At 45.4% G+C, this 22148-nt stretch overlaps 1 non-coding gene across 1 annotated transcript; it reads right to left on the bottom strand.

Annotated features, from left to right (window-relative positions):
• Positions 1-18376: 18376 nt before the first annotated feature.
• TRNAS-GGA (transfer RNA serine (anticodon GGA)) lies at positions 18377-18451 on the bottom strand. Its single transcript has one exon. It is a non-coding gene; the product is annotated as a tRNA-Ser (tRNA).
• Positions 18452-22148: the final 3697 nt, after the last annotated feature.

The following is a 22148-nucleotide window of genomic DNA, read 5'->3' as shown; positions in this document are numbered from 1 at the left end:
GGTTCGGTTTTCGTTTGCCGGTGGCCGTGGTAGGGCCCTATAACAACAATGGGTTTTAGCCACAGGAATGTTTCTGATGCACTATACAATTTTCTGCGTGAGACTAAAAAAATTAAATGCTAAAATTTTCCCTTTTATTTTTATTTTTGTGATTAAAATTTCGTATTGTGTAACGTGTAGATACAGTATGCTTTGCATCTATGTCACAGAAATTTTCATTCTCACAAGTTCGATATATATATATATATATAAAGAGAGAGAGAGAGAACATTTATTCTGTGCGGATGGGATTACCCGTTTTTATGGCAACTCAATTCCTCCCAAGTCAGTATACATTTTAACCCTTACACCACCCGATTCATGGCCGATCCCTAGAGTGGGTTGCGCCAGGTCATTGAGGAACAACAACGTCGTCGTCGCTTCAGCTGCAAATACACGAAAGAGAGAGAGAGAGCGGGAGATGAGGGAGGGAGAGAGAGGGGGAGGGGGCTTCATTTCGGGAAATTCAGGCGCAGAGTGTTTGGCCCGAGCCAGTGTGCACTCTCTAAACGCGCATTCACTTTAACAAGAGTGCGCCTTTCCAGTGTTTCACAACGAACTCATACCTAGATTGTTTGTCGACTTCAATACCGATGCTTTTGGAAACCTTGGGTTCCTTCGTTCGAGTCTTTTTGAGCGAGTCACCCACAGTATGCAAACGCCCTGCCTCAACGCTAAGCACGTAGAGGATCCTTGCTCTTAGGGCGCTCTTGGAAAAGCTTGGCCATGCAATGGTAGTCTCTTTTCTTTAAAAAGTTTACAGAGTAGCCCTGTTTGCTTCGTTGTGGATAATTAGTCTGTCTCTGTTCAAACGCATACTGTTCGCAGGTTATTTCTTAGCGATATAAATTGTGCCGCTCCTATTAATTTTGTCATCGTTAACTCTTTTGGTGTCTAGAAGTACTGTTATTATCCGTAATCTGTTATACGAGGTACCACAAAAGTGCCTCACTCTGGTACCTATTTCTGCACGTCATCTGTATCTGTCATCTGTCAGGGACAAAAGTGCAGAGGACACGCGAGCGTCGACCAAATCGCATCACTGCGCTATCTGCCGGGATCAGCCATGCTATAATCAGTGTTCGATACCACCGCGTGGGCCGCACGTGAGCTGCTATCTACTCACCTATATTACGCCCCGTCACACCATGGTGGAAGTGCGGGGTATTCTCACCAGACGCCGGCGCTCCGAGGCGGTCGGCGCTGTGAAGCGACCCCCATGGTAGACCAGCCGGAATCTGCTTCTGCATTGCGGACCACAACTGTTTCAGCCCACCCTCGAGACCATGGAACGTTTAACGGGAGCGATGATATCGACGTTCAGGAGTGGCTGACGCAATATGAACGGCTGAGCGATCACAATTACTGGGAATTGACATTCATGCTGGCCAATGTGGTTTTTATCACAGTCGAACGACGAAGTTGTGGTATGACAGGCATGAAGCCGAACTTGGAAGCTAAGATACATTTAAGCAAGAGCTCCGCAACCGGTTCGGTGAGGCCTGCAGTCGAAAAATAGCTGCGAAGAGACAGCTCTCAACTCGAGCCCAAAGGTCCACGGAGTTGTACCTGTCGTGCACACAGGATTTGCTGGCGCTATGCTGTGAAGCTGACAGCGACATGCCAGTCTGACAAGGTTGGCCATGTTCTGAAGGCGATAGCGGACGACGCATTCAATCTGCTCATGTATAGAAATTGTGCCACCGTTGATGCCGTGATCGAGAATTTCCAACGCTTCGAGCAGGCCAAGAGCCGTCGTACTGAACGAACATTCGCCCGACATTCCAACACCGCCGCGACGTCTTCGTGTGAAGAGCGGCGCCATCTCATCTATCACCGCCTTCGGCCGAATTCACCAGGGTTGTCCGCCGCGAAATCGAAGCGATGGCTCCAGCTAGCCTCTTTACCAATCCTAATGCCGGCGACTCGAACATGACAGCGGTTTCACTCGACCAAGACATCGTACGAAACGAACTCCCGAATATCGTGGTTCATGCTGCTTGCCCCTTGGTCAGTCCTACCTCCGCTTCTGAGATCCCGACATCGTTCACTCGTTATCAATGGTTCGCTCCACAATCTCGGAACCCCAATGATTGGAGAACTGAAGATAATCGGCTGCGCACCCACAGAATCCTGACGCTGTCCAGCCGCTCGCCGTCACCGAGAGGTCACCGGTCGCGTTCGCAAACCTTTCCGCCGTCCGTCCTCCCGCTCCCCGCTACCTCGCCCCGCGACGTCACCGAGCAACCGTGGCTCCTTCACTCTGGAGCACTAGTTGATGCATCACCCGGAGGTAACGCTGCATCCACGACTCCTCCCCTAAACACTTTATTTACTCTGCCAACTCGACGATGTATGCTGGACGTTAACGTTGATGGCGTGACCATCTCTGCACTAGTCAGTATCGGGCTCATATTTCTATCATGAGCGCTGGTCTCCACCGTCGCCTAAAGAAGGTGGCCACACCTGCTGTATCCCGCGGTGTACGGGTGATCAATGAAGGAATTCCTGCCCTCCTTGAAATGTGCACCGCCCACATCACCATCGCCGGTTACCCAACTTCTGTTTTAGTTGCGTTCTTGAGCAATGTCCTTATGACGCCATGCTTTGTACGGACTTTCTAACAAGTTATGCTGCCCTAACTGGCTGGCCTCCTGCAGCTCGAATTACCTCACCTAACCGATTCTCCAATCACACCTTCATTCCGTCTCTGCTTTCTCGACTATTTGAGCATGCCCCCTCCGCCCAAGCCGCCATATATATTTCCATGATCTCCAGCCCTCCTATGGCTGATGGCGAACACGTGCTCTCACCGGTAACAGACTGTTCTCCTTACCAAAAACATCGCCGTGCCTAACACGTTCGTGACTGTAACCGACAACTGCATCTCCATGCTCATTTTAAACTTCAGCCTATCTCCTCAACTAATTCCAGCAGGTATGTCGCTCGCCGTCACTGCTGCCGAAGATTGGGAAATTTTCGCGGTGGATCCCACCAGACTCTCCAGTTCATCCTCCATTTGAACCACAACCAGTTCGCTGCACGATGACTTTGTCGGAATAATTGCTACTGACCTTTTTCCTAATCAAGCTACTGACCTGCGCCGCCTCCTGGAGTCATTCCACGACATTTTTTTTTTCACCCCTGCGATCGTTCTCTGAGTCAAACGTCTGTTATCCAGCATCGAATCGACACAGGTGGCGCGAGCCCTATCCACCGCTCTCCCTATCATGTCTCCCTCGCCGAACGTCATGTGATCCAAGGCGAAGTTTGCAAAGTGCTCACAGAAAGCGTTCTCGAACATTCTCCCAGTCCCTATGTATCCCCTGTGGTGCTAGTGAAAAAGAAAGACGGCAGCTGGTGCTTTTGTGTTGACTACCGACACTTGAATAACATCAGTCCCAAGGGCGCATACCAACTGCCGTGATACGATGACGCCTTGGGCTGCCTCCACAGAGCCACGTACTTTTTCTACATCGGCTTTCGCTCCAGATACTGGCAGATTTCCGCTGATGCCATGGACCGCGAGAAGACTATGTTCATCACAGAAGATAGACTTTACTAGTTCAAGCTTATGACTTTTGGATTCTGGGATTCTGTAACGCCCCCGCAACCTTCGATGATGATGGATGTTCTCCTTATGGGCTACAAGTGGTCTACTTGGCTTTGCTATGTAGATGATGTGGCTGTCTTTTCGCCTATACTTGAGCGCCACCTGACCCGCCTGTCAACCATTCTCGATGTGTTTCGCCACGCTGGCCTGTAACGTAACTGCTCTAAGTGTCGTTGAATTCACTCGACGTCACTGACCATTCTCAGTCACCTTTTTAGTGCTGCTGGTGACGAAACTGACCGCTACAAGCTGCATGCCGTTCAAGACTTTCCTATTCCTCGCTCAGTCATAGATGTCTGAAGTTTTGCGCGTTTATGCTCTTACTTCCGCAGCTTTGTCAGGAATTGTGCTGACATTACCCAGCCACTTACTGACCTACTCAAGGGGGACGTCTCCTTTTTTTTGTGTGTGGTCATGAGCAAGGTACCCGCATTCATCACCCTGAGCAGTTCGCTTACATTACCGCCCATTTTGGCGCCTTTTGACCCATCGGCCCCTACAAAAGTTTGCTACAAACGTTTGCCCCTACAAAAGTGACGCTAGTGGCTACGGCATAGGTTCACTCTTCGGCAGACACCAGACCGACCAGGAACGTGTCGTTGCATACGCCAGCAGCCTTCTCTCGTTGTCGGAGCAGAATTTTTCGATGCCTCGCTTTATTCCATACTGTGCGAAAATTCCGCTCATACTTATATGGCCGCAAGTTTTCTGTTGTCACGAACTGGCTGGCTGGCTCTCGTCACTGAAGGTTCCTACAGGAATTGGCTTGGTCGCTAAGCATTACGGCTCCAGGAGTACACACTCGACCTATTCTACAAGTCTGGCCGGATGCACCAAGATGCTGGCTGTTTATCACGCTACCCTGTCGACCCTCCCGACAACGCCGAGCGTGTTATCGATTACTTCCTCATGGCTATTTCACATCTGGCCAACATCCGCGCTGAACAGGAAAGCGACGACACGCTAAGGTCCACACTCGGCCGCCTCCACTCTCGCCAGCCCGACTCATCGCTGCATGTGTTTGAGCTTCACGACGATATTCTTTACCGTCGTAATACCACTCCCGACGGCCCGGGAGCTTCTTCTTGTTCTCCCCAAGCGACTTCGAGCTACTGTTCTGAAATAACTCAACGATGCCCAACCGCTGGCCATCATGACGTATCCCACACCTACGACCACGTGTGGCGCCGGTTTGCTGCGTGTGACCTTCTCCAGCGACGTAAACGGCTCTCGGCATTGCCTGCAGATCTTCTGCAGCCCATTGACATACCCAAGGAACCGTTCTACGTCGGTCTTGACCCTTAGGCCCATTCCCGACGTCTACCTCAGGGAACAAGTGGGTCGCAGTAGGGACCGACTACGCTACGCGGTATGCCATCACGTGGGGGTGTGCTAACATTCGAAACTTCTGAATAACGAATCGAATATCCCCCTATTCCGTTCGCTCCTTGAATCGAAAGTATCTATTCGAAAACCCGAATATTTTTCTAATTGTTTCCGAATAATTCACATCGTCGACTGTGCACAATCAAACCTGAAATTGAAAGGAAAATACGATGACTTTTATATTCCGCACAGTGGAGATACTGCATACTGGACCACGCTGTCTCTCTGGGAGCCGGGCTTTTCCAGTAAAACCACAATGAACCACAATAAAATTTTGTTTAAACATGGCACTGGGCAGTGGGTATTGTTTGGATGATATATATAGATGCAGCACATGTATCCTCCCGTCGTATTAAATACGAAGGCGTTTCAATGCAACATACTTGATACTATCGTGGCACCATCTGCCACGACCATTCGATATAGAGAAAAACGACTTTTTTTATTTGTCGCTCTCATTGCCATTGCCGCAGACGACCCGCATTTCTGGATTGTGCGCGAAGGCATACACAAATGTTATTTGGGCCAGAAGGATGCCTTTCTGAACTTAGTGTGAAAATGCATGACCGCGTATGCTCAGAAGAGAGCCGAGCTTGCGAACAAACTTTATAGCTATTCATAAGGGTACCTTTGGGCTCTTAAAAGCAAGCATGCTTTTTAACGTTCAGTGTAATGCCAGAAACTTTATAGTGTTGTCAATACCACGACGCGAGAAATGTTTGATATTGCTGGTGAGAAGGCTGTATATTATTCGCAAATTATTCGAAAATATTCGATATTCGATTAGATTCAATTCGTATTCAATCCGATCTAAAAAGCTACTATTCATACACCCCTACCCTCACGCGAGCTTTGCCGACTAGCTGCGCCACTGACGTCGTTGATTTCCTACTTCATGACGTTATTCTTCACTATCGTGCCCTCAGGCAATTGCTGACAGACTGAGGCCGCTACTACTTGTCCTAATTCGTCAGTGAACGTCTCCGTTCCTGTTCTGGGAAGCAAGAGCTCACTACTGCACGCTGAGAGGCTGAACCGCACCTTAACCGATATGCCGGCGATGTAGGTTTCTCACTATCATCTTGACTGGGACAGCACTTTGCCATACGTCACGTTAGCGTAGAGCTCATGCCGCCACGACACCACCTATTTTAGACATTTTACCTGCTCTTTGGCCACCAGCCACCATTGCCTTTCTACACGCTACTACCTGCTGCTGTACAAAATAGCACAAGCGATGCTGCACATCCTGGGCACAGGGTGAGCCCGCTATGCTGCCGGTCGAGCCCATCTGGCTCGTCGGATCGCTCACCAGTGACTCTCCGACACGCAATTATTTCAAAGCGACTGACTGTTATGACCACAGCCACGGACACCTCTGCTTTTCTCCAGGATCTTCTTGTACTTCTCTGGACTCCACCTCGCCCGGTATGTCTTTCCGAATAGCTTCCGTCGTGTTACACCGGACCTTACAGGGTTTTGCGACAGCTTAGTGACCTTAACTATGAGATGGCGTCACTGGACAGTTCTTCACCATCTACCCTGGCATATCGTTACGTCGTGCACGTATCCCGGGTTGAAACCATATTTTCCCGCCATCTCCTCCCTCCTTGTGTAATTAGTCTGCGCCGAGACAGCGCTCCGGCTATCGGGAGGTCAGATGTTACGAGTGAGTGAGTGAAGAAACTTTATTGCAGGTCCGGCGAGGACGCGAACTCGTCGCGCACCCGGCTAGTCCCACGTCGGGACCGGTAGGTCTAGCCCACCGGCCTGGTCGCGAGCACGCCGGACAGCCTGGATTTATCTTCTAGAGCAGTGCCACGAAGAAGCGAGTCCCAGTCCTACTTCATGAACTTGGGGTAGGTCGACCCGCACTCCCAGAGCATGTGCGCTAGAGTGGAGGAGTGCCCGCAGGACGGGCAGGCCTCGTGGCGATACACGTAGGGTTAAGCCTCGTGGAGAACGGACAGACACGGATATGTGCTGGTCTCTAGAAGTCTAAGCGAAACGGCTTGTGCCCTATTCAATTTGGGGTGAGGGGGTGCAAAAACCCTTCTAGACATGTAGAAGAATTTAATAATCTCGTTGTGAGTAGCAGGAGCGTCCCTGTGGCCGTAGGGAGAAGGGAAGTCGGCGCTCCTTACAGAGGAAGCGCGGTCGGCGAGGTCACGCGCAGCCTCGTGAGCAGACTAGTGGTGTGGGAATATTGAAATTTTCGAATACGAATTGAATACGAATAAGGCAGAAAACTGTCTTCGAATATCGAATCGAATATCGAATATGTACGTAGTATTAAAAAGTTGTAAAATGTGGTGACAATAGCTTTATAACCCTTGTTAAAAATAATATTGCATTTTACAAGGCTGCTGCAGGTTAAAAAGACACTCATTACAGATAATGCGCTCAGGTAATGACAGGTAATGCTCTCAGTCAAGTAATGCACTTTTCAGTGATTATCATGAAGGAAAACTAACTGCTCAACGTGTTCAGACAGTAAACGCGCTGTATGCACTGTGACAACATTTCAAACGGTAAAAAAGACTTTCATTAGGAACTGAGGTGGCAGCGATGGCGAAGTACTTCTGGGCGAGTGTACTTAAAAGCGGGTACGTGAAGCGGCTAATGGACTGCCACTACTCACAAGGATGCTTGCCCCTTTCGAGAAGATGCTTTCCCGTATAGTCTGTAAATTCCCTCTCAGAGGCAGATACCAAATGTGCGTTCTCCTTGTTCACCACTAGACCATCAAAAGCTTTCCATACAGTGGATACCACCAGCGGAAACGAACTCGACGTTGGCGTAGCAGTGTCCTCACTGGGTTCTACACCAGCTGCGTGGAGCTCTCTTGTTACAATGTCTTTCAGCCAGATCATCTAACCAGATGCGTGATGAACTGTGCCCTTAAAGCGTGAATCAAGAAACATGGCCACCTTGGCCACTTCGTCAAATTCGCGCTCAGCAAAACGAATCTTGACACATTTTACGAGTTTGTTACCAAATGCTGAGTTGCCTTTGCAATCTTCGAGGCAATGCAGCATTCCAAAAATAATTGGAATTTGACATGGCGATGAGGGGTACTTTCCAGCACTCAAGATCACAGCTGCGTCAAATAAGGTCTTCAATGTCTCCAAAAACTCCACTGCATCTCTTCAGTTTGCAGAGTTAAAGGTATCTAAACTCGTGTCCGAAAGGGTGAGCTCAAGTCTGATGGACTCAGTGTTCAAGGAGCCTTGAGAGCATGAGGTACTGACTGTTCCATCTTGTGTGAACATCCTGCACAAGATAGAGCACGTCTTTGTTAAGCTACGTCTGCAGATCGTTCAGACATTTCTGTGCACTAGGGCTATGCTTGTAGTGCCCTACAATCACTTTCGCCTTCTGACAGAGTCTGTTGATAGCCGGAGTGCACGACATTTCTTTACTGATCACTAGGTGCAGAGTGTGCGCAAAGTATGCTCGCTGGAGCCAAGGCAGTCTCCTGGCAGCCGCTCGGATATTGCGGCCGCTGCTCGTCACGATGTACTTCACGCAATCTATTGGTATCTCAATGTCGGTACATAGCTGCTCCAATGACGCAGCTATTTTCACAGCCGTGTGACTCTCCGGCATATGGCGCGTGTTCAAAGTTAATTTTTTCATGTCGAACTTCACCGCAGGAAAATGACGCGTGAGGCTTACAAAACCCTCGTTGGCACGCGACGTCCAGATATCGCTTGTAATAGCGAGAGTGCTTGTTCCGTGTTCAAGTGCTTTTCGCAACTCGTGTCGTACCTTTGCTTTTGTGTCGTTGTACATGCGTGGGACGAGCACACGCGACAACTTTGTTCGAGATGGCTGGCTGTAGCACGACTGTATAGCTGCTTCGACCAGTGCTTTGAAATGATGTGGCAGAAATGGTGAAGAAATGAATGGCTAACACATTCAGGTGAAGTGCGTTTTCTTTCTTCTGAGACAATGACTGCTGTCTCTGCTGAAGTATACTATCCAGTGTCGGTTGATTATTCAACGGAGGGTTTGCGGCGGCCTCTTTCTTGTGCTCTTCCATGAACAAAGGGTGCGGTTTCGTGTGGTTTTGAACAGTAGTGGTCATTCCCAATGGCATTTTTAAGTGCATGTTCGCATGACTTGCACCGAGCTGTCGACGGCGAGAGCTTTGTGTAGTGCCGCCAAGGAGACTTCTTCCGGCTTTTTTTTTTCTTCCTTGCTCGGTGGCTTCTCATCTGCAATTGATGCCATTTGTGGAGAACACACCTGATCGAGAACTGTATCAGCACTGAGATAGTTGCAAAGCGCGCAGTGGCGAAGCTAGCGTGTTTTGCGTTTGTCTCATGGAGAAGCAGCGCAGCAGGTAGCAAAGAACCGACGATTACATGCGAAAAGCGGGAACACAAGGCGGGAGTCGTCGATGGCGATGCAACGTTCTCCTCGGACATATTTTTTTTTTTTTCGGAACATATAAAGGTTGTCCAGGCAACACTTTTGGGATACATATTTCATCGCATATAGTTACAGAGCCGTAAAGGACATCATATATGGTTATGAGAGAGCCATAGAATAAAGCTTGGTAAAAAGAAACAGAAACTGATCGTGTCTCACGGGCGTCGTGCAGATAAACTGAAACAGAGCATACAAATATTGACCCGGTCATGCGAAGTTCTCAGTGAATAAACATGTTCTGAGGAGAATGTGGAGCAAGCATATAATTCGTTAATTGCTCAATTATTCCGTCTGTCAGAATATTCACCGTTTCTACCGTTATTCGGCCCTCTTAGAATATTCGGGAAATTCCGAAAATGCATTTATCGAATCGAATACACTCCCAATAAGGTAAATATTCGATTCGTATTCGAAATCTCGAATATTCGCACACCCCTATAATCAATACATTACATTTTCCTGATCGCGATACGTTTGCCTAGATATTGCATTGTATTCGCGTCATTAGCATTACACTTGCGTTGCATTTGTATTGCCATTTGTGCAAGCAGCAGCTTCCTTAATAGTGATTCCTTCATAAGCGCCGTATTTGCCAATTCTTTTCTCTCTCTCTTTCGTGAGTGTAGAAACGCAGCGCTAAATGACTAAAGGTGCGCGAATGGAGATGACATTGGTCTCCCGTTGTCCAGTGCGTATTGCTGCTTTGTTTCTTGTCAGATCTCCCACAGCTGACATGCGCAATCCACATCGCGGAATAAACGAACTCAAGTTCATCATCACCAAGACGATTATTTTAATGGCAAGGTTTCCTCTGAGCTTTGCGAAATTTCTGGCCATTCCAGTACCGGATTTAAGCCGTGAGCTCTTTCGCGGTCACTTCGGCGCCATTTCAGGATTCGTTTATTATCCACGCAAATGCATGGAATGAGTGAAAGTTTTCAAAATGTGCGTTGCGTTCGGTGGTGATTCTGAGCTTGCGCCAATGTTTTGGTGAAGCCATTATGTCCTCAGTAGCAGCCTGCTTTATGTAGCAGCCTCATTGGTTCGCACAGCTGAATCGTGCGGTAAACATTAAACCTGCTTTCATATATGAACGTTTTACGTTCGAAGTATAGGACCGCATATATTATCTGATGGGAGCTATAGCGATGATGCGATATATGCAGGCTTTTGAAGCGAGGTGACGAAAACGAAAGGACTTATCGGCTGGGAGATAGACGCGAGGGCCCAGCATTTCGAGTCGCAGAACTTAAAGTGTGCTAGACGCCAAAAACCTGCGGTCTGAGCCGTTGAGGTGGAAGTGAGGCGATGGAATCAGCAAGCAAAGACAATGAATGCAGAGGCTGCAACTAAAACATTCGCCATATAGTTTCTCGACAACCGTTTCGGCGACCACTGCTCAGTGTGCGACTGCTTGCGGTTCTAGAGCGATCTGTCTGCTGTGCCTTTGCATTTCACCAGGGGATACTATCCTTGGAGTGGCTGACAGCGACTTCTCGATATTTCGGTTGTGCTCTTCGTGGCTGCATTTGGTCCGACAACACGAATAAACAAAACCGTTCAACTAAACACGTCTCCCAAATCTTATCTGCACTCGCACCACAGCCACCGCTTAAACATTTGCGTTACCCATTCATGACCGTAGTGTGATCTTGTAACAATGAAAACGTGAAATGCCCGCCCCCGAGATATATCAGAAGACTGTTACATCAGAGGTGACTGGACCACAACATGAGCCATTCGTCTATGTGGGGCGCAATAACGTAAGGCTATTCCAAGCTTTTCTATTCCTATTCTACAATCAGTCCGATTGGTCAAAATAATTTCGAGCCACTCCCACCCCCTTCCCCCTGCGCCTGTCTGTCACGCGACGTCACAATACCGCGAAAACTCACCTCGTCAAAGTCAAACTCACCTCGTCAAAGATGCCGAATGAAACGGATTGTTTTTTTTTTCTTTAGAGCCGGAGGCTGCCCGTTCCGAATGGAATAGAAGATGGCTGGTCGCAGATTGCTGTGACACTGGCTACTCGGAGCTGCCGGGGAGCATAGATTCATTTGCAGATGAGTAATTTTGCGTGGCAGTATAACGCTGTCGAGACCTTTTGGCAAGTATGCGACATCGCTTTGCCAACTCTTCTTTACTGAGGATCCGTTTTAGCTGCAGTTTGAACCTTCCGTTTCATGCCGCCGCGATTTTCGACCAGCCACCACAAGCTAAGTAAGGGAAAGCAAACGGATAAGAGCAGAATTTTCGGGCATCCTGAATTCATCATTTCCTTGTTAATGTTTCAATACCACATTTCTCATTTACGCTCCTAACAGACGTGTCTGTCATCATCAACCCTGCACCTCGTGGCCGCGCGCCTCTTCGTGAAAGGAAGAAGAAGATGATGAGCCCGATGTGGCGAGTACTGTGAGCGATTCCAGCGCTTCATAGGTTCTACATCTTCGCCCTGCTGGCCTCGACAGAACAACCGTTTCGTTGACCGGCAGTGTTGTTTTGGCTGAGTACTGGGTGGTTTCAGGTGTCTCACTAACCTTATTTTAGTTCCCGGTTCAGTGGCATTCCTTGCGTCACCCGTCTTGGGCTGATGTCGTCTATTTCTCCTGGCCAGGCGCGATCCACCTGGTCAGTACCCCTGCCACCTACTAGCCTCTAGATTTATTTGCCTCTAGATTTATTTGCCTCTAGATTTATTTTATCGCAGTGGCGTCAGCACCATTGTTGTTGCGCTTGTGCCTGCCAATGGAGGTTTCATCAGGATCACGAATGCATAAGCTGTCCAGAAGGCACTTAAGACGACGTCCAACCGCTTCCAAACCATCACTGACGTGCGAGCGTTCGGACGGGGAGGCATAGTGTGCCGTTCACCCGACCAGACCTGTGTTGAAGACCTCTTGAAATGCACTTCATTCGCTTCCACCCCGGTGAGTGCTTTTATTCTGCCTCACCTTGCGTGCACAAAGGGTCTTGTACGGGGCGTAGACTCCCAATTAGGCCCAACTGAAACCCTGGACAAGCTCTCCGCAGCAAGCGTCATTGCTATCTACCGTTGCAATCGACTGATAAATAACGAGAGGGCTCCGACGGAATTTGTAATTGAAACGTTTGTGGGCACATCATGTCCTTCTGAAATAAAGGTGTGGCCTCTTGTGTTCCGTGTAGAGCCACTCGCGTCACGTCCAATCCAGTGTCAGAATGGTTGGAGATTCGGGCACAGCGTAGGAGGATGTAAGTTTAGCTTGCGTTGCCGCATCTGTGGAGATGGTCATTCTTCAAGTGAATGCTCCGCTCAATCTCAAAAATGCTGCCTCTATGGGGGAGCACACCCAGCAGATTATTCGAAGTGCTCAGCTCGCGTTCAAGAAATACAAATTCTTGAGAAAATTGACCGCCGTCCCTGCTACCGAAGAGATGCAATTGCAGTTATTAAAGACAGGGCCTTCGGATACTCCGGTGTTACAGCGCGCAACACTCCAAGCGTGGATCTTAATCTCTCCGAAGCAATTGACTCTGCTGGGGAAAAAGCAATGGCTAAAGCTATGGATAAGTTGATATCCAGTCTCTCTGATTGCTTAGCGCGCATTATTTCCAGTCAGATGTTGCAAATAATGCAGTCCACTAAGACATCAATGCAGTCCCTAGTACCAATGCCGGTCCAATCCACCAATGCCGGTCCTGTGCGTTCAACGTCATTCGGCAGTTGAAAGTACTGCAGTGGAACTGTCGCTCTATATTTTCAGCATTAACAGATTTATCTTGCCTATCTATTCAACTCAATCCAGATGTCTTCATTCTTCAAGAAACTTGGCTTTCACAAGATAAAAATTTTCATTTAAAAGGTTTTTGGTCTTTCCGATTAGATCGACACTCGCGAGGTGGAAGATTGCTGATACTTGTTTCCAGTAAAATTTGCCACAAGGCATAAATTTCTTTTCATATGATGGATTCCGACTGCGAAATTTTGGCTATAGATTTATGTCTCCCAGGCTACCATCCATTTTCAATTATAAATGGATATTTCCCCAACGGTGTGCAAAGTACACGTCAACTTGATAAGGCTGTGGCTGTCTGTAGAAAAGAAATATTGTTTGCAGGGGATTTTAATTCGCATCACGTGTCGTGGGGGCTAAAAACAGATTTGCACGGTAAGCGACTATGGGAGTGGACTATTGATAATCACCTTTCATGTCAAAACACACGACAAGTGACGTATGCTAGAGGTCCCTTTCGTTAGGTGTTAGATTTAACATTTTGTAGCGCTGACATCAAGGTTTTGTCATGGGAAACGATTGACTGAGCTACCAACAGTGATCATCTTCCTGTGTCATTTGAAATCATTTGTCCAATAAGATATTAAGAATACCAGGCATGCACATTTGTGAACCATGCGAAATTTAAGACTTCCCTGCGTTCAGCCGTTTCGAAGCTTGCCAATACCAATGATAAGGATATTGCTTCAACCATATGCTCAATTCTATAGGATTCCCGGAAACAAGCTGAATTTGTCATCCCTTCGGCTAAAGGCACCGCTTGCCGTTGGTGGAATAATGAGTGTACGCGGGACTATATAAAAAGAAAAGCCGCTTCTAAAATCCTTCTGCATAATCAGTGCCCGACAAATTGGAAAAATTATCAGTTTCACGCTGGTGTATTTAAGCGTACTGTTAATCGAGCCAAAGATGAATACGATATTAAGCATTACGATTATCTATCAAATTTAAAAAATAAGCGGGCTTTATTTGCATTCCTTCGTGCTAGGAAGGTGCTACCAGCACCTTTACCATTAGAATCAATTGTTTTGACTCCGCAAGAATTGAGCGCCTCCCTAGAAGACCTTGTCAAAGGCTTAGAAAATTGATTTACGGCCCGGCTTCCAGCTATTCATTCCACATTAGATCCTTCGGATGGCTTTACTTCAATTTCCTTACCTGAACTAAATGAGACTGCACTATGCTTGCCGAATTAAGCCCCGGCCCTGACGGTTTCACAAAATGCAATGTTAAAAATATTGTTACAGGAATCGCCTAACGTTATTTTAGACCTGGTGAATTATTACATTAAATATGCTTGGATTCCGTTGCAATGGAAGCTCGCCAAAGTAATATTGATGCGTAAGAAACAAGAGGGAAGGTATGTATTGGATAACATTCGGCCCATTGCACTTACATCAAACGTAGTAAAATTCATTGAGATGCTTCTTCACCTTCGTATCATGAAATTTATTAATGATAATTTCATTCTTAGTCCCTATCAGATTGGCCATGCAGTATTTGGTCAGAGATAAACAAAGTTAACTAGAGGCATAAGTGATGAGAGCAAATTATATAGAAAACTTATATTGAAACGTAAAAATAACTCACTGAATAGTTTTCACTCACCTTGTTGCATTTACTTTACGTGTGTCTCTCTGTGTCCTTGCCTTCCGTGCTGTACTCATGTGGCCATCAATTACGAACTTGCCCAAGCCCTTGTCAGCTTTATTAAACAAGGGATTCAAGTCAGTTGAGTCTAATACTGCATGTCGATTGACTAACGTGTTATTTGTTTTATCTAAATATTATGGATTGGCAGTACTTGGCAAGCATTAAACCACAATATCTTTTATTGCATGTGAGCTGCGGGCGTCACAGAGTGCCAGAAAATTTTCATGAAAAGAGCCAGGGAAGGCTCGGAAAAACATCGGAAAATTTTAAATGGCCACATCGGTATGCTCTCTTGTAATGTGTCATACAATGTTTTCAGAGAATCTCTCTGCTAAATATATGTTTAAAACGTTTCACCTCATGAAAAGTTGAGGGGAATTGGCCCATTTATTCAAAAAAAAAATGAAAGTCAACAATATTGACATGGCATTTCTTACTGAATTTATCTTTTTTTGCATTAACTAAAAGTCCTGAACCTCGAAACCCTAGGAAAAATTTTCATATTTGAAAGCACCTTAAATAATTTACTGTGATAGAATTCATTCGAACTATAGTATCAGTTCTGTTTCCTAGGAGGCGCATATATCATGACATGACACAAAGTGCTAGCTAGCGTGGTATTTCGGGTGCTCATGTGGTATACCTAACTTGGAAACCTGTTAGCATGCCCAAGAGGCCTCATAACCTGTAAAAAACCAAGTGACCATATCAATACAATCAATCCATCTGCCTTGTGTTGAAGTTACAGCCAATGACCCGTTCATTTAAGAGTATGAGAAAGACATTTAAATGTGTATTAAGCAAAATAAATTACAATCTTTGGCATGATACTGTGAATACGCCATTCACGTCTTCTGAGCATATCCCTCTGCACGGGCATACTTAACTACCAGTCAAAAAATGTACACACAGTCCAACTGGGTAACATTTCAGCAAAAATATAGAGACCATTTGGGATAAGTACATTAATGCATCATATATGAACTTGTCATAAAAGGGAACAAACTGTTGCTGGCACGAGCAGCAGTTGTGACTTTAATTGTTTACTATACCATTAAATAAAACATTGTATACTGATTGTACTGATTTGTATTGACAAGCAGCCATTAGTCATAGTTAAACCACAATAACTATTGACTTAGATGGTTTGAGCAAATATATTAAGCTGCCTAATGAACATACAAGGAATACACACTTGTTATTTTTGCCTCACATTGCTCCATCTACTTATTTGCAGCATAGGCCTGCAGCACCTTTGGGACTAATGACACAGAGGTCAAGGCCAGCCTGGCAACCATGCTTGCCAAGGAGTAGTGTAAATATTTAGACTGTTTCCATAATAGCATAAAATATGTATTTTAAGAAATGCATCTATTATAGCGTACAATAAAAACAGTTAATTCATTGCCGGTACATTTGTTTTCTTTTTTGCACTGCATGATGCTGCACTCAATTCTTTCTGTTTAAGCAACATATATGAAAATACAGCTGGTTCAGGAGCATTATTATTCTACTAACATCAATGCATAAGCGCAGATGAAAAGCAACAGCATAAATGCAATGCTAAATGCATAAATGCATTTAGTATTTAAAAACATTCAAATTTTTTTACTACCACATGTAAACAAAAATGTAAATTAACTTTTAGATACCACATAGCTATGGACTTATGGCCTTATACACTCTTTGTAGACTTGTCTATAAAATGTCGGTGTCTATAGACTGCCTATAGATTAATGAAAACTTATGTTTGTTCACAAATGTCTGCAGAATGTCATAGAAAAAAGTGTATGGGAATATAAAGTTCTGTTTTTGTAGACTGAAGTCTATAGAATGTCTATAGACTATTTATAGACACTTGTCGATAGGTATTCCATAGAATTCAGTCTGCAAAACTAGAACTCTATATAAAGTTCTACTTTTGTAGCCTGAAGTTTATAAAATGTCTATAGACAAATGTCTATAGATAGTCTATAGACATTTGTCTATAGACGTTCTAAAGACTTCATTCTACAAAAATAGAACTGTATAATCCTATACACTTTGACTCTAAACATTCTGCGGACAGTTGTCTACAAACGTGAAATTTCATAGATCTATAGACAGTCTATAGACTCATATATTTATAGACTAGTCTATAAAACGTCTATGACCATAACTCTATAGACTGCTCCATAGGAAAAGTCTATAGATAGTCTATAGACATTGTACAGACTACAGTTTGCAAAAGTAGAACTATAAGCCTATAAACTTGTCTATGACATGCCGCAAACAATTGTCTACAAACATTCATTTTCATTGATCTATAGACTGTCTATAGACTAGTCTAAATAAATGTCTATAGACAGTCTATAGACTTCATAGACAAAAGTCTATAGACTGTCTATAGACTTCCTATAAAAAATTTTGTAAGGGCTGGCTCAGTCGCGTTTGTTTGAATTGGGGGTCAGCCCATGAACCTGACGACGCGATTGTATATTTGGCTGAAATCTCACGCATTATTATTTTCCTTTTGTTCCTTTGGGCAAGAGTGTAGTCCAACTTCGTCCAACTGAGCATTCACTTATTTTTAAGCCACTTTCATCTCTATGAATGATAAAGAGTATGCCACCTCGACCTTAAATTGCCCTTATTTTTGATGTCTCGGCGAAAACGTGGGCAACATTTTATTCACCACCCATCGTTTACTATTTCTCGCTTTTCTCGCATACCCTAGTCTTTCACTTACGGTAAAATCCCAGTTTTCCTTTCCGTAAGCGCTGCCTAATAAACTAGCCGACACCTTAACATTTTCTGATTTTGCATCCTGCACGACATGTGAACCTGCAAATGTTGACGTTAGAATCTGAAGAGCAAGCTTGAGCACGTGGCCAAGTCCAACTTCTCTATTCAAATACATGTATGGTAAAAAAGTGCGTCCCAGAGGCAACCGCTAGACGTATTTAGGTGAAAATTGTTGCACTTGAGAAATAAAGTTGAATTCTAACAAGTGCAGCCATCAGAATGCTTATTTAAAACGTAATATGTTGTACTCAAATTTCCATAAGTCGGTAATGTCCGCAATAAAAGTTTACGAATCCGTAACCCTGCACACAAAAAAAAGAACCGCCCATGCAACCAGTACAGATGGTACACCATCGAAGCTGAAATGTGCGGCGCTGGTGTTTATCGCTGGATTGATTCCAACGGTTTATTAAACTCTGTCTCAGTTATTGGTTGCGTTTTTCAACTGCCCGTGTTTGTGTTGCAATGAATAGCGCTGCGTTTTACAAAGTGTTTTTGTTACGTTGTTTCAGTGTTTGTTTGGAAAAATGAAAATATCTGCTTGACGTAGTAGTTCTGCGGAAACCCGCAAGGTGGAGAGAAGTAATGATCAAAGGGAAAATCAGACATACACCCGTTCGTAGCAATTGCTACAAAGGTAACCCATACGGGTTTCTCGAAAGAAAATCCTCATAGTTGAAGCAAAATTCGTCCTGGTCCGGGACTCGAACCCGGGACCACCGCCTTTCCGGGGCAGCCGCTCTACCATCTGAGCTAACCAGGCGGCTAGCAGACGGCAGGGCGAAGTCGAATTTGTCGACAACATGAAGCAAAGGCAAGAGTTTGACGTAGTAGTTCTGCGGAAACCCGCAAGGTGGAGAGAAGTAATGAATAAAGGGGAAATCAGACATCCGCCCGTTCGTAGCAATTGCTACAAAGGCTTTTCTTTCGATTAACCTGTATGGGTTTCCTTTGTAGCTATTGCTACGAACGGGTGGATGTCTGATTTTCCCTTTATTCAAAATTTCTGCTTGTGTACTGTACTGCCAAGTTGATAAAAGGGCAGGACCTCTTTCAAGCTTGCGAGCTTTTAGTCCCTTCTCCTTCTCTGTCTAAGAGAAAATAAAGACTGAATTGAAATTGAAATAGTCCGTTTTAAGGAGGTTACGTGGTTTGGTTTATCACAGTGTTTATTTGAAATGTCACACAATGCGCTTCACATAATCACCATCATGGAGGGGTGTAATGAACGGTTTATTGTGCTAATCCTGTGAGTTCATAAAATTCTTTTTGAATTATGTAATCCATTTGTGTTTCGTAATGCGCTAATCACAGTTTTTAGGCTTGTAGCGCAGCTCAGAAAGAGCAAAAAGGAAGGTGGAAGGGGTAATGAAAAGGAACGGAGAACTGAGTGAGCGCTCCGTTCTTTTTCATTACTCCTTCCATATTCCATTTTGCTCTTTCTGAGCTGCGCTACAAGCCTAAAAAAGTAATGACATACCAACTCGTCCAAACTTCCACGATAATCATAGTGTTTATGACACGGTTATGCACAGTGGTTACCAAGTGATTCACCGGGGCCACATATTTCATTTCATTAAAGACAGAGACACATTTTGGAACCTGTTGCGAAGGCCGACTGAGACTGCTGCGCGTGCGCTCTGCTGCGAGAGAGAAACGACGTCACTGTCGGCGTAGCCAATGGTGCGCCACACTTATGCTGCGAGATAATTATGTCATCGTGAAATTTTATTAACGCCGTCCCCATCTGTGTCCCTTCCTTGCAATAATTTGTAGATAAATGTATATGTTCTGAATGCGTAAGCATTTTTATGCCTACCTAACGAGGAATTTGTCTATCCGTCACGCAGGACCAATGCGATGACTCATACCCCCCTAAACAATGGCCCATACCCCGCAGTAGGGTTTCTTAGGTCGGACCATGAGTGTTTCACGTGGTCGGACCACGAGTGTGCACCTAAATCTAAGTACACGGATGTTTTCGCATTTCGCCCCCGTGTGCCATTATCTACCGTGTTCAAGCGTGGGATCATGCTCTGTGATCCGCTTTTTCTGCCTCAGTATTCGTGTAGCGCTGAAATATACCGGCAGTCATGTACCCTTGTGCACAGCGCGCCAAATCGGGCGCTGCGCGAAGCACAGCAGCTCGTGCGCAACGCCGCCAGCGGAAATGCGCAGCGCCGAAAAAAACCAAAACAACGACAATAAAAAAATGAAGGCGGGGCCCGTGACGTATGCGTCACGCGATTCTTGAGGTCCGGTATGGGAGAACACAGGTAAATAATTTCGCTTGACGGGCCGAGTGGAGAGAGTCTCTCGCTTGGAAGTGGCGCCCGCCTACTGAATTGAAGGGTTCGCGGCACTGAAATATTTCTATCTCGGCTATTATTGAGCCGAATTGAAAACGTTTTGCGGCAGAACGCTCCCTCGAGGACACGCAACAACTTCAAGCGTATAACCAAAATTTACGATAGGGCCTGGTGAGGGGCCCTTTAAAGATTTCGCCTGAATAAATTCCGATAGAACGCACGGATAAATATAACACGTCACTTTACGTAAAGTGTGGCATTGCATTCATGAAGTTGCTGAACGACAAGGGTTGGACGTTTTACTTTCGGTGTTTGGACAAGTAACGAATCCTTAAATAATAACCACAAGGAAAGAACTCCGACCCTTTCGATGATATATCATGCAGATACAACACGAAGAACACGAAGCCGCTGACACCAACACCTCTTGTTCTCGATTCATTAACCACGTTCGTAGCACCTCAAGAAATACCCTCCGGCGAGACACACGTGCACCCCAGGTAATGAAACCAATTCCAGAGCACCCCATGTACTATAGCGTGCCTCATAATCAGATGGCTCAGATGACAAGCTTTGACATGGAAAACCCCATCATCCAATAAAATTTTACCGCACGTGCTCACAACCGCAACCTCACAATGGAGGATGTGGGCTTGGGCAGCCTTCACCTTCGCTGTAATAAGCAATTCGAAGGGCTTCAACATGGACGAAAATATCTACGCCAATAATGCGATCCTTGTACAAGACATTGATGTGTTTCCCCTCTTCAGGCCTTGCAGGTACACGACACACCCGGGAGCGTTGGCATTGATGGGCTGGGCTCTATAGTTCAATAGGTGGAGTCAAAGCAACTGTCAATAAATATTCTCACTAAGCTTCCTACAAGACGCATGATACATATCGATAAGGTTTCTCACTGGGATTTAAACCAGCCCTACTGCAAATAAGCAAATAGTTATTTTTCTTGCGTTCACCTATTTCAACATGTCAGTAAAAAGCAGCTACGTGTGCTCTAGTAAGCATAACAAGTTTGGCAAAACAATATATGTCAATTGGTATAACCGTATACCAAAAAAAGAAAGAGCGGAAGCTCTGAAGCCTCGGCTGAGAAGGCAGTGGGTATTTCACTCATCATGACCGACTACATGGTTGTGGTTGTGTGTTTTTTGGTTGTGAGGACATGGTTGTGTTTTTCAGTAGCAATTATTAGCGAAAAGGGAACGCAAGAAGAAATTTACAAAGTGACACTGCGACACGCACCTCGATGTATGCAACCTTAGTGAAACTGAGTGCGTACATTTATATTGAATAATGAGCACGAATAGCGAACTGCGTAGCACGGATGATTGTAACATTTCTCCTGTGGCTTGGTATGAGCTCATGGCTATGCGTAAGCATTGAAATTTAACTAATGTAGCAATAGTTTTTTGAAAATCTTCGCTAATGTATGTAGCCTTCTTCGCTCGAATCCCGTCCTAGTTAATCAAATACCATGCCTAAAGTTTGTCTTGTTAAAGGTGCAGCACAGCTCAGAAAGAAATAAGAATGATGGGTTTAACGTTATGGAATAAGAAAAGAGCATATTGAGTGAGAGAACAAACGCTAGTTAATGATACTTTAGTTGAAATCAAGAAAAAGAAATGGGCATGGGCAGGGCATGTAATGAGGAGGGAAGATAAGCGATGGTTATTGAAGGTTACGGACTCGATTCCAAGGGAATTCCTAAATTACGTGAGATAAACGACTTTAAAATCTGATGCTAATTTCAGTTCTTAACGTGGTCTACCCTGATCTTAACTGGACCTCAGCGCTCTTTAGGCTGAGGACATAATTCCACGCCGCGGGCTGCTGCACGTGCAAGTGAACTGCGAGTTCACGGGCAGACACGACCGCTAACAGCTCGAGGGACGGCTGCTGATTGTAAAAGGTTCACTAGCCCGTGCAGTGAACCTATATGTTCATGGGTTCTGAACTTTAAGAGTTAGTTCCATGGGTGCGGTAACCATACATAAAATTTCACTGTTGTCGAGTATTATAGCGAAGCCTTCGTTGTGGCCTTTTAGGACTTTTTTCTGCCGTGGATGCTCCTGGCGCTGTAGTTGTTACTACTGTATTGCGAAATATCTGAAATACTTATTTATTACTTCCTTC

The sequence above is a fragment of the Dermacentor albipictus genome, chromosome 2, assembly GCF_038994185.2.
Source record: "Dermacentor albipictus isolate Rhodes 1998 colony chromosome 2, USDA_Dalb.pri_finalv2, whole genome shotgun sequence".
NCBI classification, from domain to species: domain Eukaryota; kingdom Metazoa; phylum Arthropoda; class Arachnida; order Ixodida; family Ixodidae; genus Dermacentor; species Dermacentor albipictus.
Note: the sequence above shows the minus strand (reverse complement) of the source record. Positions and strands in the feature narration are given on the sequence as shown.